This window comes from Zingiber officinale, chromosome 3A (assembly GCF_018446385.1).
Source record: "Zingiber officinale cultivar Zhangliang chromosome 3A, Zo_v1.1, whole genome shotgun sequence".
NCBI classification, from domain to species: Eukaryota; Viridiplantae; Streptophyta; class Magnoliopsida; order Zingiberales; family Zingiberaceae; genus Zingiber; species Zingiber officinale.
In genome coordinates this window covers 163,313,714-163,331,408 of record NC_055990.1, presented here as the reverse complement: position 1 = coordinate 163,331,408, position 17,695 = coordinate 163,313,714, and the positions used below count along the sequence as shown (strand labels likewise).

Sequence of the window (17,695 nt, the reverse complement as noted above, 5' to 3'; positions counted from 1 at the left end):
AAAAAAAGTATAGCAGTCGCAAAAATACTATCTTACAAAAATGCAAAGACTTTACAATAAATTCAAAACCCATCCATATTCCCCTCTTTAGAAACTAATTTCTGAAACATCATACACACTTTCTCCAATGATCTATGAACATTGAGAGTCAAAAATCAAGCTGAGATTACATTAAATGATAAGAATCAAAATTTGTTCAACTTGCTATCCTGCTCCATTCTTCTTGTGCCTTTCATTTGTCTAATCTCACCACTTTTCACCTTCAAATGTCTAATTTTCAGAGTTAAAACGTCCACTGCTCTAATCTGTCAAATAAAAGAATCATTTGGTCTACTTAACTACAACAAAGAACAAAAACAGAAAAATTATACATGCCACAAAAGTCCTAGAATATCACTATCGGAAAGAAATTGACATGGACATAGGTATAGAAAATATATTCTTAAATTAAACTCTTTGAGTTTACCAGCAAACATGTGCTAAAGTAGTTCCAACTTCTGCTCGCGCATTGTGCCTACCAAAATATAAATCCTGACTTCCACATAAATGCCTATATTAAATGGAAAGGAAAACTCACTGTTCATAAGATGTTAGCATACAACCAATGTATCAAAGAGAAGTGCCAACGAACGTATTCTTGGTACTTGTTTTTGAAAATGGAATAAAGAAGTTTTCCAACCTCTCATCAGAGAGTCCTGCCAACTATAATGATATGACTAAAAGATTATATTTTTTTTGTGAAACGTGAGTAAAAGAGGGTGGAATTGGAATAACACTTGTTTAATTATGCACAAACAGCTAAGAGTTTTGAATTTAATTAATAGCAATAAAGTTAAACTAGATAACTTGGACAACGTATGATTTGAACACGCCAGAAACAATTCAAAAAAATGTCGATCAATCAAAAAAAATTAAACCAGTAAAAATCTAACAAATACGTGCATAATTTTGAAACATAGATAATGAAAGACATTATAACTAGGAAATCCAAGCTTACCAAAAATTACCATCATTCTTGTTGAGAATTAATGACAGACAACTCTTCTTCGTACTCCATTGCGTGTACTGAGCATTCCCTTTCAATCAATAAAAATTCCTGAAAAATATATGTCCAGTTAATTTCTTTTGTCGCATGTTTTGTTGGGAAGCTGGCAGTGATACCCAAGACAGTTCAAATCAATATTCACGGTGTAGAACTCAAACTATGATGATTTGTTCATTCACGTAGAATGCTGAGGGTAATACCTGTAACTGATGATGACTAAACAAATGAAGGATTCCATATTCCGAAGAAGCAACTAATTCTACAAGTGCATCACGATGATCTTTTAAATTGCCCGTTTCAGCAAGAGAAACCGACACCTATTGGTGAACAAAAAAGGACCAATAAAGACTTGTAACACCATGGTGTATGCCAAGGAACACAGATAGCACAGAAATAAAAAAGTATCAAGGTTGAGATTCTAATTAACCTGCATACAACGAAGAATAATTTCTGGTAGACAGCACCTACGATTAAGCCCTTTCACTATGTAATTAGCAGGGTTTATCAATAGATCTTCCTTGAAATACCAAGCATCAAGCCGAAATATCTCCATTCTCACTCCAGGTTGAAACCGGTTAAGCGAACCTGGTAGATAAATTATTGACCTTCTCACAAGATAATAACAATAGTGCATATTAAGTGGATTATGATACCAATACCTTTGAAACCAGCAGCCATGATAGTGGCAAGAAGGCCACCATCATTAGCTTCATGAAGTCCAAGCCCATCACCATCCACAGCCAAGCAGCGAAGTACAATTTCAACACAATAGTTGTCACTTGAAGAAATTGCAACATTGGCCTGAAAACTTCTATCACAAGTTAGAAACAACGAAAAGACTATAAATTAGGTGTCAGAATAGAATCGCGCGCCACATCATCCATGCCAATAAAATACACCTAGACTGTTTCAAATCGAGCAACAGCAAGTGACAAAAATCATGCCAATCAGATTCAGAATTCTGTTTCTGCAGAATTGAGCAGACAAATCCAGAAATGATTATAAAAGACACTACTGAAATCCATGTGTGAAATGTTTCCCTTATCAACAACAATAAAAATGTTGAATCCCTATTATTTAGGTTCAGATATGTAAATTGTAACTGCACTTACCTCCTCCATTCTCCTGTTGCATACCAAGTAAAAGTTATAACATGATTTAAAAGAGCAGCTCATTCACATCAATTTCCAAGTACATTCATTTTCATTTGTTCTTTTGATATTTAAAACTTCTTTGTATAAATTTCATTATAATTTTTGTTGTGAGAATCATTTATACAGTGGATTCCTACTTTAAATTGTTTTTACTAATTTTTCTAATAAATAATTTATGATGTCTTGTTTTAGGTTTCCACTCAATTTTGACCATTTCTTTCACTCCAATGAGATTTCTCTGATAAAGGTTACGCTGCAAATGAGATGGAAAGTAATTATCCTATTAAGAATCTAAAGAAACACCACTAAAGATAGCAAAGTTAAGTGCATAATTGTGATTGCAAATGAAAAATGCCTTAAAAAAAAACAAACATACCCGTAATTCACGATTTACCACGTCGTCATCACTGACTGATGAGTAGAGTGCACTAGTCAATGTTGTACATGAGGTTGCATCAGGGATCATGCATTCACCGGAAGGTAGACAGAGCATAGCAGTAGCATGCAGTTCAATATAAACATTCCCAGTAGGATCATGGATACTACTATTAGCTGCATTCAACCAAGGGGTTCCTCCTAAATCAAGAAAGAAAAGCTTACTTAATATCAGTCAAAGAAAGAAGGATAAGTCCTTTTATGATAATATGAGCTGCTTGAGAAATAATGTACCAAGTAAATTTTCAGAAACATATCAGATGAAGCAAAATCAAATTTCTCATTGGTTTTGAAATTTCTGAATGACAGAAGAAATTTTGGGCATTTAAGTTACCACATTTCATAGTATTTGCAAATAATCCTCATACAATGTCATGCTCATCTCTTCCACAAATCTATCTTTACACTAGAGCATCAGATTGTTAAGTCATGTGCAAATTAATTATTTTCTTGCAATTTCTTCTGCTTCATCCGCAGCTAGAGGCAAATCCACTGCATTATGTTGCAACAGAATCTAATATTGCACTACCAACAAATCTCCAACCTATAGAGAATTTAAATCAAGAATCTGAATTTCAAAAGTCACCAGTCATTTTCTTTACTTTCTGTCTCATACTAATAAATTCCATAGCAGCCCCTCAATATTGTGGGTGAGGACAGAACCAATCACACCTTATGAAATGTTTTAAGAGTTTGAGACAGAGCCCTCAAGACGTAACATAGACAGTGGGTGCATGTCATCTTTAGCGTAATGGGCAATGGTCGATTCTCAGGAACTGACAACCTGAGATTTACCCACCATGCACCTAATGCTTGTATACCTACATTTACCTCCCTCCATATCCATGGAGCTGACAATAGGGTGGTTATTAAGATAGCAGGTCTACCTTTTTTTAAGAGTCTAAGACCGAGTAAAGTGTATAAATGTCACTAGGCTGTAAGAGAAAGCAAGATTACAGTTTGCTGTAATCAGTCAATCCCATATAGATCACTGGATGTATAGCAGCTTCATCAGTGTGAACCCAATTCATAAGTGACTTGCTTGATTTCAGGTATGATTGATTGAATTCAATGTTGATTCCCTAATTATAATTCTGCTATCAATCATGTAAGCTTGCGATCATCTGTATGGCATTGTTCCACGAGAATGTGGTCACTGGAAAAGTCATTTGAGGATTTCTTTGTCAAACTCCTCAGGGTCCTCCCTTTTCTTTCTACCTATTGTTGATTTGTGACACATCAGGAAAAAAATGTAGCTCAGATGGTGTTTGGGAAATGAAAATTGATTTGTTGGTTCACTCTTTTGAGTATGGTATATAAATGAGCAATCACCCAATTCCCCATCCATTACATGTCAAATAGATCCACTAGAGTCCACTGTATCTACTGAATGACCAGTGTTCCGCCACCTGTTGCCAAGTCCACATTGTTAACATTTACCAAACAAGTGCAAATGTTTGCTCATCAATTTCATTCCAACAAACAAGGGTTTTAGAATGCAAGGAAATGAACCTGATCACCTGAGGCTAAATAGATAGAAAGAAACTTCTCCACAAGTCAATCTCAATTTTCTGCTGTAAAAGAACATTTTAATCTCTCTCTGCTGAGATGATCAATGATCAGGAATAAACTCCCATAAGTAGCACACATCAAATGCCATTGTCATTTACTCGTATCACTTCTCCCAAATCATACAAGGAAGAAGCACTCATAAAAAACAACCAGCATAAAAAGTAAAAGAGTTAGTAGATTCGATAAAAAAAAACAAAATGAGGTAGGGATAGAGTTACGATGACAAGGAAAGATGGGCTTATCAAAGGAGTCAATATCAAACCTGGACCGTAGTATTATCTGATCCTATGAGTCAATCCAATTTAAAAACTTGCCATGCAGTAGTCAATGCCAGATCAGATTGGATTGTGATTGTAGGATTGATTAAACCAAATTAAAACTTCATTAAAGTTACATTGCACTCCTAAAACATTTTGTCTACCACCAAAACCCATAGTGTCAACTGTCAACCCCTGCACTATGTCTGCACCTTTCAATCTCACCTACCTTCGCATCTTGTTGCACCTCATATGCTGTCTCATTCACTGCTTGAACTGCAAATCACATCATCACAGCCTTGTCACAAATCCACTGTATCATTGGCTTCGAATGGAGTAGTTCAACTATCTTCCAGCAAATGGGAGCACTTTTTCTTTCTAGACTGTTTGCTAACTACTAGAATAGTTTTCAGACTTTTAACCACTCAAATCACCGTAAAGATAATTGCAAAGCAAGTTCAGTCAATGATAATCAAGAAATGAACATATTCATATAATTGAGCATAAGCACATCATGCATGTAGCTTAATCAGCAGACTTGAAAATGTGCATATGATATACTTACTTAGTAAAAGTGACAATGACGTATTTAGTGTTTCTACTGCTGCAGCGATGGCTCTATCCTTTTCTTCTGAAGAAATCTCAGAAGGTGGAATAGCTCCATTCTCAAGTTCAAATTTAAGCCAATTCCGATAGGTTGCATCACATGCATAATACTCACGCTGATTGTAATTAGACAGAAATTTTAGTGTCATGACAGAAATAATAATTATTGGCATAGGCAATGTCAAAGGATAATAAGTGAGCAGACATACCCAATCTTTAAACTCTTCAAGATTCTCACTGACATCATCTTCTTCAAGAGAAAGTAGAGTTTCTTCAGGCTGTTTCAGTGGTTCAGCCAAGAAACTGAGTAACATATGTGGTCCTATAGGCAACTTAGGAACTCTTGACAAGGATATTAATGCAAACTCCCTGAACAGTATGTTACTGAAGAAGAAAAAATAATGTCAAAGTCAAATATAGTACTTTTAAATCCTAAATGCATCTTAGTGCATATCTATGTTCTGAAAATATACTCAACAAATTCTTGACAAAGACAAAACAATGAGCTCAACTAGTGAAGAATTGATTTGTGAGAGATAAAGATTACCTATGCAATAAAGCCCTTGTAAGAAGCTTTGCATTGATGATCTCAAAATGTCTTATGGTAGAAGGTGGAGAGAAACAGAGCCACTGAATAACAGTAGCTTTTTGAAGAGATTGCAGACGAAGCTGTTCTACAACATCAGACAATTTGCCATCATATTTATTAGGTTTTGTTTCCCGTGATCTCAAAAGTACCCTGCCATAATAATTAAACGTACAAGATTTGTGAGCTCGTGTTTGTAGCATAAATTAACTTGCACAATAATAATGTTTTTTGTGGCCTCACTTCTCTATAATCTCCTCAAAACAAGCTTTTGAACCATCTTCCGATGAGAAAGGCAGATATTCCATACCCAATAGAAAGATCTTATACTTGACATGAACGCTTTCATAACAAAAAAAGTGAGGAAAAAAATATGGAAGAAGGGTCAGTAAACTAAATACAGAAAAACAAAATCAACAAAGAAAAAGGTGAGGAAAAAATTACTCTGAAAAAAAACTTTAATGTCCATCAATGGTTCAAGTAGTGCATGACAAAAACATATAGCAGCTAATAAGCGGACAACAGGAAAAAAAAAGAGAGAAGAAATAAACATAGAAATAATGAGACACATTCAGGTCACAGCAGACCCGCATATATGTACAATTATTGTTTTAAAAAATGGTTGTAAATAATAAATTCAATCTTGGATCATGCATTTTAAGTCACGCATAGATGAATCAAACAGAATATGTTGGCATAGGAGACAATAGATACAAATGGAGCACATGTATCCCCAGGACAGCCCGTATATAACTACCACACTATTTTTCCTCTTTCTTTGACTTTTATTAAGGAAAAAAGGGTAGCAATTTTCAATATTATAACAACTAACCCAAATGAGAAATTAATCTCAACATCACTATTATCCTTTTATTGGTTGCTTTTAAAAAATATATAAAGAGCCTAGCAATTTTTTAAAGATTATAACAATTAGTCCTAACAAGAAAAGTATTCCTGAGATCAGTACAATTCTTTCATCAGTTACTTAACGGAAATAAATAAACACATAGCCTTCAGAAAAGATGACAAATTCAATAATTTTCATCTGAAATGACTGGAGGATCAGCATGATGCTTGTGATTGCAAGAATTCATCATTATCATTATTTTTACATTGGAATATGAGAGTTTAGCTCCTTCCATACAAAAATAATAAGCAAATAATGTAGAAAATCAGAAGGCACAAAGCTATTGAAATACTAAAAACATAGCTATTACTAAGTCACTTGAGGTTTAGTAAAATGCCACATGACTTGTATATTTTATCCTGACAAATAAATACGTTGTATCACTGAAAGGATAAGCAGATAATCTACAAGTTCCAGTAACCAAATCATAATCCTTAGCGCGCTAAAGAATGATCATGAACTTAAATGTAACAACTAGGTTATGTAACTTTCAGAATTACCTGCTATTTAATCTGAGCTCCATCATTTGGACAAAGAGATCCACACAAAGGTGACGGGCAAGCTGAGAGGCATATATTCCAACCAATTCCTCGTGTTGTTTAGAAAATAAAAACATAGAATACCTGTTATTACATGCAAGTTTAGGACGTTTTGGTTAATTGTTTATGCAAAAATCATGAAATGATTAGCCTTTTTCCTCACTAAGATCATCAAAAAAATTAGAAGAGGTTCAATTAGCAACGTCTCGGAAAAGGATAAGTCCACAACTCAGGAACAATAATAGAAACCAAGTTATCCAGAAATCAATTCGTATATGGATCCAAGCCCAAGTTGGAATGCGGCACAGGTCCAATACAACATATGTGTAGAGAACTACAGATCATCCTACAATAATTCCATAGGCCGTTTGTGGAGATCATGGTGCTCAATCTAGTGGAGAAGGTGATGGGTTCCATTGAAGCAGCAACAGCAGAATCCTAATTTGTAAAATATGCATAGAAGTAAGAGCATATACAAACTTACATATGAAGTATGAGATCACCAACGACCATCAGCTTCTCCTTGAAGGCTTCCTTCATGTCATCATCAAGTAGATTACGAAGAACCAGAACTACATGTGCTCCAAAGCGAATCAGTTCAGGGTCTCCATTAGGCCTGGGTAGTAATATCTTATTAAGAATAAACTATAACACTCAAAATATCTGTCTGGGTTAAGGAGAGAACCTCAGAATATTTTGATCATCTTCTGCAGGGGATATCCAAGCCCATAGTAGCTCTAGAAGGTGTCCTATATCTCCTAGCATTAGATTTATCTACAAAGAATTAATTAGAGACTCAGGAGAATATAATTGAATAAACCCAATGCTACAGAAAAATAAACATCCACATACTTTACTAATTTTCTTCCAATTGTTTTTGATTCTTCCTATCTGGCTTTCTTTAGTATGATCTGTTTCCTAATCCTATTATTACTATAATAGGTCAATATCTTTGGCAATGTGCTTGATAGCTTAAGTCTGTAAATCTACCAACAGGTTTGGAGGAAAGAAAAGAATCGTCAAGCTTTGACCCTGTTTGTGAACAAGATGACAACTAATATTATCTATTCCAACAATATATTTTCCACCTTCTAGAATTTTCATATTTGTCCATTGGCCCAAGTGTTCTATTTTATGCTTTACAATAACAACATATAAGACTCAGACTGACTGTTAACCCTAGATCAGTTCGAACTTGACCATCTGTACCTCTATAGAACAAGAAAGTTCCTAGAATAAAATAGCATGCTTTGGAGACTTCTAGATCTACTTATATTTATTTCACATATTCAAAAAATTTATTCATGTCTTGAGATTGCTAGAGCAGAGCAATTCATAGAGAACAAGCTTAGCATAATAGTAATATGCTTGAATAACTTGCTCATCATTCCTCTCATTTTGGATGTATTCAATCTTCACGTGCATTTTTATTCCTAGAGGATACTACTGCAAAAACTACATCTTCGGTTTCTCCAATTGCATTATTTTCAATACATGCACAGTTTTCTTAAATCAGTATCCCTTACCTCAATTTGCCGATGTTGTTCTTTGCAAGCTCTAGAAACTGTTTCATTAACAACCTCACTGCAGTTACAAAAAAATAAACGGATCAGACAGATGAAGGTTACAATGAGAAGGCATGGTAGCACAAAACCTTGAATGAAGTTTTTGAAGTAGTGCTGGAAGATCCCGTGGTTGCTGATCAAATACATGATATGGCCAACTTTCTAGTGTAGATCCATTTACATCATCTCCAAACGGTTTGCCTTCCACTCTACCTTGTTGAGGTTGAGATAATTCTATGTCCACTTGGACATCAAGCCATGACTTTGCCATTGCCCAACAAGCTGACTATAACCACAAATAAATTCAAGTGAACTAAAAACTTATAGACAATGAAAAGCAAGGAAACCACTAATCCCAGTTGAAAGCTACAAATTAAATGACACATTACAATAACCAAGAAATAAAAATAAAAAATATCTAACTAATAATCAAGTATCTTGAAAGAAGATGAAACGGAAGCAGCAAAAATCATTAACTGTGCACAAAAATCTACCTCCCAGTCAGTACAGATTGGCAGCAAACGCCTCAAGTTACTAGACTGTGCTGCATAGACAGCCATCTCATACCTTCCACCATCCTGCTCTGCGATCTTCTGAAATTATGTACCAAAAAAAAAACACAACACAAAACCATGAAATTTTAGACATTGCTATTCACAAATAACTTATGCCAATCATTTATAAGTTACATCTGAAAGAGCATGTGCTATGATCCCATTTTAGTCCAGACTCCAGCACTTTAGAAACTCCACTAGTATGTGAGATTAAAGAAGTTGGAAATTTTTAATAAAGAAGGTCCTAGAAAGCACAAACACATGCATCATTATCTTTGCTAAAAAATGATGATTTTAAGTCCCACATTGTCATTAATATATGTATGGTTGAGTGTTGTATATACTTGAATTGTAATATCAATAATAATATAATAAAGGGAAAGTAAAATATGTATTTTCTCTCTCCAATGCTTCCGTTTATCTCTGCTGGGTGCTTCCTCCCTCGTGGATCTGAAGCATCCATGTTTCCGTGTTTCCATAATGTGGTCTATTCTCTATTCAATGTTTCCATTTATCTGCTTGGTGCTTGCCCCTACATGCATATACAACATCCATGTTTCCATGCTTCTATATGGTGACCCTTTGGAATAGGTTGATATGAAGCAACCACAAGACAGTAAATTAAAATATGTAGACACAAAGAAAACAATCTAATCCGAAACAAACTCTTCGGATGCATATTGTAATTTATTTCAAATGGATGCTCACTTCAATCTCATTGCAGCAAGTAGATCACTGAGTATTTATCAGGCAACCCCAGTATGGTAGTTCCTAAGGATGATATCGATGATATTATAAGGTAGTGATTTGCAAGATATCCTAGAAGAAAAGATATAAAAGGCAGCCCGGTGCACTAAACTCCCACATTCCGAGGAAGAGTCGGACCACATTGGATCTACGGTATGTAGTCTTACCCTACATTGCAAGAGATTGTTTCCGCGACTCAAACTCGTGAACACATGCAAAGGATATTCTACTTTAAGAAATAATGGCAATGGATATTCTGCAATAAGAAAAAGTCTCCATGCAAAGGCTTGCTCTATAAGGAAGATCAACATCTGAACATTTTCTGATGAAGATTATGTTGGGTCCTAATGTTGAAGCTAGGAGGCTCCACACTCATTGGTTTTATATAATATAAATTGATCTATTTCCTAATAGTTAGAACTTATGGGATAAGTAGTTAACCAATCAATTCCAACATGATATTAAAAATAGGTCTGTACCTCTGAGTCATGATGGGAATGAGCCATTGGTTCCACATGGACAAGTGCAATCGTCCATTATACATTGGTCTATTTCCTAATAATGCACACTTGCTTTTAGTTTTAGGATACGTGGCTAACCAATAAATTCTGACACCTACTTACAAAAAAGGGATACTGATGCTACATCATCAAAGAGCAAGAAACAAAAAATTGGTTTATTCTAGTATGACACAGAATATAGAGAAATGATACAGACTCTAAAATTATGCAGATTAAGTTTACCTCAATGATCTCAAGTTTACAAGAACTAACTGCTGAGTATGCATTGTAACAATCAAGCACTATTTACATTTGGGCTATAAATACACAAACTGAAGTTTATTGTCAATTCATTTAAATGTTGTTATAAAAAAACTCAGCATGCATGCATATATTTTGAAGAATAAATTGCAGATATTTTTTCCAAACCAATTAATGAGACAGTCTCAGAAATAATGGGTTTAACTGACATTGCTAGTAAGTAACATGTAACTAGACTTGAGTGTCGTACACACATGGATTGTGATCTCATTATTTGACTAGTACAAAAAGAAGAAAAAAAATTATAATTAAAACTATCCCTGTTTATTTGAAAGATTAAACCTCTGATGCACAATATGATGCCCATCTCCAAAGGCGCCATTGGTGTCCAATGCCACTTTCCAATTCAGTAGCTTGCAATTGCCTCATGTTTCCATTTTTGTGCATGACTTCAACGGATGGAAAATGTTCAAGACCTCCAAAAGGGCAAAGACCTGCAGCCCTCCATGGCTGAATAGAAATAATTGAAAAGAGAATGACTTGTAAGAGAATGACTTAGCGCAATATTGAAAATAGCATAATGATGAAGACCTGTCCAGCTGAACGACACAACTCGCATGCTTCCTCTAGTCTTCCAGCTCGAAGTAAAGTCCAGATATCCTCTAGCAAAGATTCATCTTGCTTCTGTTTACATTACAAGATCATTTAGTCACCTATTATGATAGATAATACGAATTTAAGCTGCAATATTGGCTAAAAAAATAAGCTTTCCTTCTAAGGGCATTATAAAACCATCACTTAAACATTACTATATATCATGGAATATAATAACATGAACGGATAATTTTAAAAAATCTACAGTACTTTGTCATCCAAAATTGGTTGAGCTACTTCACGCGTTGGGGCATCAAAATCAACATGATGAACTATAGCAGGATCATCCTTCTTATTCTTCAAAAACCTTTGTGTATGTATCCAAACACCAGAGTTTGGAAAATAGGAACCTACGTGTGACCCTCTCACCTGAAAAATAGAATAATTTAGTTAGCCCCAAACTAGAGGTTAAACAACCATAAGGACTTATCATACTTTTAAATTGTGATACATATTACAAAACAAAAGCACCTTAGGCAATATATGGTCTGTTTGTTTGCCTGTATGAGAACATATGTCAAGTGTTGGAACAGTTTAAACCATGAAAAATATAGAATAACTGGTTTACAAGGAAAATACCTTTGTTTAAGCATTTCAAGAAACATGGATGCAAATTGGCATGAATCAGAGAGATCGCATGACATAATGGAAAAGCAACAAGCCAACAATATCATGTTGGAAACCTCTTTAATTTTCAATATAAAGCAAGCAATTCCAAAAGTAAATGGGAATTAAAATAAATATTATGCTAATCAGCGTCAAACACTTTGCACCTTTAACTCAAAATTTAAAGAACATTCCACCATCAATCAACTATCTATAACAAAAATGTTGTCAAATTGCCAAAAACAAACAATAAAGATAAGGTGATGCATTTTAGAATGGAGAGCATTTAACAGAAGTCTTCTGAGTTCTGATTCTATTTTCATATGAAAGGATAGTTAGACTTAGGCATGCTAGACAGTTATCACAGAATCTAATAGCCTGTCAGAATCAAAGCCAAAAATACTGAATTCAGCCTTTTTAAATTGTACATGAAGACCTGCAGTGCCATTTACCACCAGCACCAAGATTAGCTTTGTGGCTTTTGTACTTGGGTGGTTGAATATGAGGGCAGAATGGAGTGAAAAAAAAAACAAATGAGAGTACATTATTTCCATTTTTCATGTGCTTGTCATTCTTTTTTGTATCCCTTTGCATAAGACAGTAATGAGATGTAGGTAAAACAGAATACCCTTTTTGCCAAATCAAGAGATTCTGAAGCTAGTCCTTCAAGCCAAAGAATGATGCGAAGGCATAACTGTGCTGTGTGATCCATCATAACAAACTGACAGGCCCGCTGATGTGAAGTTGGTGGAGACTACAAAACATTTTGGAACCCACACATAACATCAGACAATTCCAACTAACAGAATCAAAATTACTTGTAAGACAGATTTGTCCATCAGAGTTACCAATAGTAGTTTACTAGGAAGCTCTTCATTTCCTGCACGATTGTTAGAAATCGATTCAAATAAAGAATAGCAACAACTCCAGAACCTAATTTATTTTATTAATCTTAAAATGAATGAAATAAATAGATAAGCAGTATTAATACAAATGGATAAAAAACAAAAAGTTGACCACAAAACATGATTTTTTTTTAAATTACATAAGCATGCCAAAGAAGCTAGGATAGTAAATGCACAAGCCCACAAATAACAGTGTCATAAAACTAAATTAATTCAACTAGTTGACATCCAAATTGACTGGTATGATAGATATTCAGCTTATTAGCAGCTTAGAGTATATGTTAAATCAGAACTCAGGGAATTAACCATGTAACAATCAATTGTGATGTTAACCATAGACAGAATAAATCATCATAACATTTCACTATGTTTTCTTCTCTCCTTGACAACTATGCCAATGCTCTCTTTCAAATCTCTATACTTGTACTACAGTTTGTGATTGATGTTCCTTTTCATAATATAACAATTTATCTTAGCAAATTTACATCTTAGTATATGATCCTGTGATCTCTTGTTCAACATTAACAACTCCTCATATACATCTATTCAAACAAATTCACCACTGCATTAGTCCCTGTGTTTCTCCAACATCTCCTAAATTAACGAATCAACGAATAAATGTCTCAATGAAGCTAAATAGATTCAGCACTAAATAGAATATAGTTTTACGCATGAGAAAAAATATCATTTATATTTAAGCAAAAAGTATGAACTGAATTTAAACTGAAAAAGACTTTCACACTTGGGCCTGATGAGATTACAGGAGTCAAGAATGCTACCATATGGACACTGAAACAATGTAGGAGGAAAAAAAACAAGTTACTAAAAGTTAGGTTGCCCATATAAATTTATTTTAAGAGAATAACTACAGGTAAGACATCAAGTGCAAGATCTAAACTGATATAAAGAGATACAACTGTAAACTCTTGCTGAAGACAAAGTGTTCAATATTCTTATTTTTGTTTGATTTATAGAGTGAAATCAATGTAATAGTGGTTCAGCACAATGTTAGCATCTGATATTTGGACTCCAGTACCCCTTTCATCACCCGTGTTAGACACCAACATTCCAAGTGGACAGATAACTTTTTCTATTTATAGTGTGTAGTATTTTGTAAATAATTGCGCTTAACAATTGGATCCACATTTGTGGCAGACAATCATACCAAAATAAGAGGATAGATTTGAGGCCCTTTTCTTCAGTTAGAGCAATCTGACAGCAAAGAATTTAATTACCAGAGCTTGAGATTCTTAAGAGTTCAAAAGGCAGAGATTTGTATTCAAAGTTCAGAAAGAAAACTTTTCCCAAAATAAGAATGTTTTATATGACACAACTTCAAAGATTCCATTGAATGTGCTAAATGACTTTATTATTGAGGAATCCAAATAAATATCATTGTGAGTAAAAACAAAATTGAATAATGTGAAATATTTTCCCCCAAAAAGGACACAAAATATCCCTAGACTCTGATTTCCAATAGTCTAACAAAGAAAATATAGTGAAATAGTGAAACAAACTTATCAGGTTAGAAGGGCATTAAAAATACAATACAAAAGATCACTATACAGATTAATGGCTCAGATTGTTTCGAGGATGTTAGAATGACTTCCTTTCCCAAATAGATGCCACAGAAGTGACCAAGATGCAGCCTCATCAAGCAATAGCCGAGCCTTTTGCTGCATAAATCTGTCCTCCACTACTCTATGCCTGCCAGTACTACCATACCTACAAACAAAATCAATTGTATGACACAGTATAAAAGAGAATCACTATGTAAACAGCTATAAGCTGATACTTCTCTACAAAAAATATGTTCAAACATATGTACTTATTAGTCAACTCCAATAAGTACAAAGGAATAGATTGAGTTACACACAGTAACCTAGGTCTTCAGTATTACAACAGAAAGTTGCATGGACAGTGAACAAACTGTTTTCCTTATCATAATGCATTGACAGAACAAATTCAGCAGGTAAAGTAACCTGATTGATTCAGAAACGCTCCGACATGCCTTCTCAAATTGCAAAATGAGATCAGCAAAGGGCATCAACCCTGTGTTGCACATATAACAAGCTTAAAGAATATATAGACCAATAAAGAGTCTTTGAAATAGTACATTATATGACCAGAATGTCATGTAAAGAAACTGAATCAATGAAATTAGTGAACAATTTTTCAAAAATAGGCTAACCTAAAAGATATTGCATGTCTATTTTCACTCCTTAATATATTATTTTATATAAGAAGGTTTGGGAAGACAACCTAATTGTTTTCAATACAAACTTCATTACTATATCCTATTAGGCTATGTTACATCTATGCACCCACACACTGGGTAATGTCCTCCAGAACAGACTGACAATCATGGTTCCTGAAGCATGCAAAATATATTCACTAGAAGCAGATAAGGAACACAAGTGTTTCTACGGAAACTAGACAGGGTTCCAACTCCAAGTGAATTGATGTAACATAATCAATAAGATTGGTTGCAACATGTATAATTCCAATCAAATTTAGCATGAAGTAATCCATAACCTATTGCCCCCTTTTATTGCCTACAGCATAAGTATGAAAGGACTAGAAACTCTCAACCATCCCTGACAGAACACAAAAAATATTAGCTTATAAATATTTTTTTCATTAGATTCAAAAAATAGATCCAAAGTTATCTTTCTTATTGTTGCTCTCTTTGCTTGAATGCACTTGCAGACTTTACCAAAGGATATAGAAGAACTAGAACTTTAGAGTGGTCCTGATTCAGATCACAAGACAAGTTTGCACAAAATTTCGCCACCATGATAAATAGCTTCTTCTTAATTTAAAAAAATAAAAAATAAAAAAACAAAAAATAGTAAGGTTGACATGAAAGCATAATTAGTCAATTACTCAAAATAAGCCCCTCATCCAGATAATGGTGCAATATCCAGTTATGAGATGTTGCACATACTGATAATCATCTTACCTTGAAGTGCAGAGTCAAGTAGTGAGGCGAACAACCTAAAAGTTGAATCACCACTTTCACCCAGACCATCATCCTCATTTTTTATAAGTTTCAGTGAGTGGGTTCCTTGACGGATTGAATCAGAGCCAAATTTAAACTCAGATACTAGATGACTATCAATTGATGTTACTTCTTCTTTGATATCCTCAAGTACAAGTGCAGTATTAGGGCGTCTTTGAATATTGTTTCCTTCATATAATAATCTTGCCTCAGAAAACTTTGACACTGACTGTCCTGAAATAGGAGACACATTTGAGGTGGATTGTCTTTTCCTGTTAAAAAAATAAGCAGCCATGTGTATGAGAGTGGTTGTCTTCTGTATTAGATGTCATAAATTAAGAAACAAAATAACTATTAAAATTAAGGTGCTAACACAAGAAAATTTATATGACGTGTCAACAAGTTGGCCTACAATTTTGAATTGGGTTAACCATCTAGTCTACTGCTAGTGGTTTGACTCAGTATGATGTACAAATTCATTACACTTTAACAAGCTAACATTTGGTGTCTAGGCAGAATCACATTTTAACAGTGCAAATGTAGGTACATTTACAGCAGATAGATAGATGCTCTAGACCTATTAGATTCAATTCTAAAACTCCACTTGAATCTACACATAGATATACTATAAGTTCCTAATAGGATTTTTCATGTGAAATAAACTTGAAAGTTGAAATACCACAATTTTATTTTATTTTTTTTATTTTTTGTGCAAAATTTGGAGGCTCTTTTACCAATTGCAATAACAACAGATGCAAAACCCCAAAGGAGAGGAACTTAATGTAATCAAGTGTTAATGAGGAATATCCACCTTAGAAGGATGCAAGGCACGACACTAGGACGGCCCAAAAATATATTTGATGACAAAATCCAAGGATAGATTGAGTCATACGCTAGGGCATGACAATGGAATTGCAACTTGAGTGAAGGAGAGTGTTACTAAGTGGTCCGTGCAAAGAGATAAAAAGAGTAGAGAATAGAGAGAATCCATGCAGTCAAGGAATAGAAAGCCAATTCCATTTTCTGATTGGTGGACCTTTCTGCTCCGAAATAGCGTAAAGGATATAAACCTGTAAGTATTTGATGGGAACTCATTAGAGGTGGATAGATGTTTCAAAAAATTCTATTCCGTTGCCTTGAGCTGAAGAATTACAACTATCTCTCAATATTTCAGCATTTGCCTCAATCAGCCTAAACATCTGCTCTCTGAGTAACTCTGAAGAATCTAATACATTCTTTTACCGCACACGATTCTCTTAAGAATATGTGCGGATAGTGCTCCAGTTTTCTCATGAAAAAGAAAAGAATTATATTCAGCTAGAAGAGGAAAATACTGCAATTTAACTAGAGACGCAATTGCACGCAGAGAATAAGCTCCGTTTCATACAAAAGCTAAAAATGGTACCAAATCCTAGTCTTGAAATCATGCATCGCCAAAGCGAAAGTTAACAAAGATCACCGTAAAACAACTATGAGAGAAGCGTCGGGCATTCAACCTGTAGCGACGATACTGCTCCCTGCTGCTGAGATCTTGGGGGTCGAAATAGATTGGAGAAGTATCCATGTCCATGCTTCAATCTCTTCGCGATAAACCCTAAAAACACAGAGGCGAACGAAGCCGATCGGGGGAAGGAACGGAACCAGAGTAAGCGAGTTCGAGAAAACCCTAAAACCCACACCACAGTCCAGTCCAACTCCTCCAAGAGCTTTCTTCGACACCGAAGCGCCAAATAAATTAACCTCAAATGCTAATAGAATGCTTTAAGAAATTTTTTTTTTTTGTTTTTGCACCAGGGTGTAG

General features: G+C 34.6%; 1 pseudogene; it reads right to left on the bottom strand.

Moving 5' to 3' along the window:
- Positions 1-57: 57 nt before the first annotated feature.
- On the bottom strand, positions 58-17,625 carry LOC122053269 (annotated as a pseudogene).
- Between the last annotated feature and the right edge of the window lie 70 nt (positions 17,626-17,695).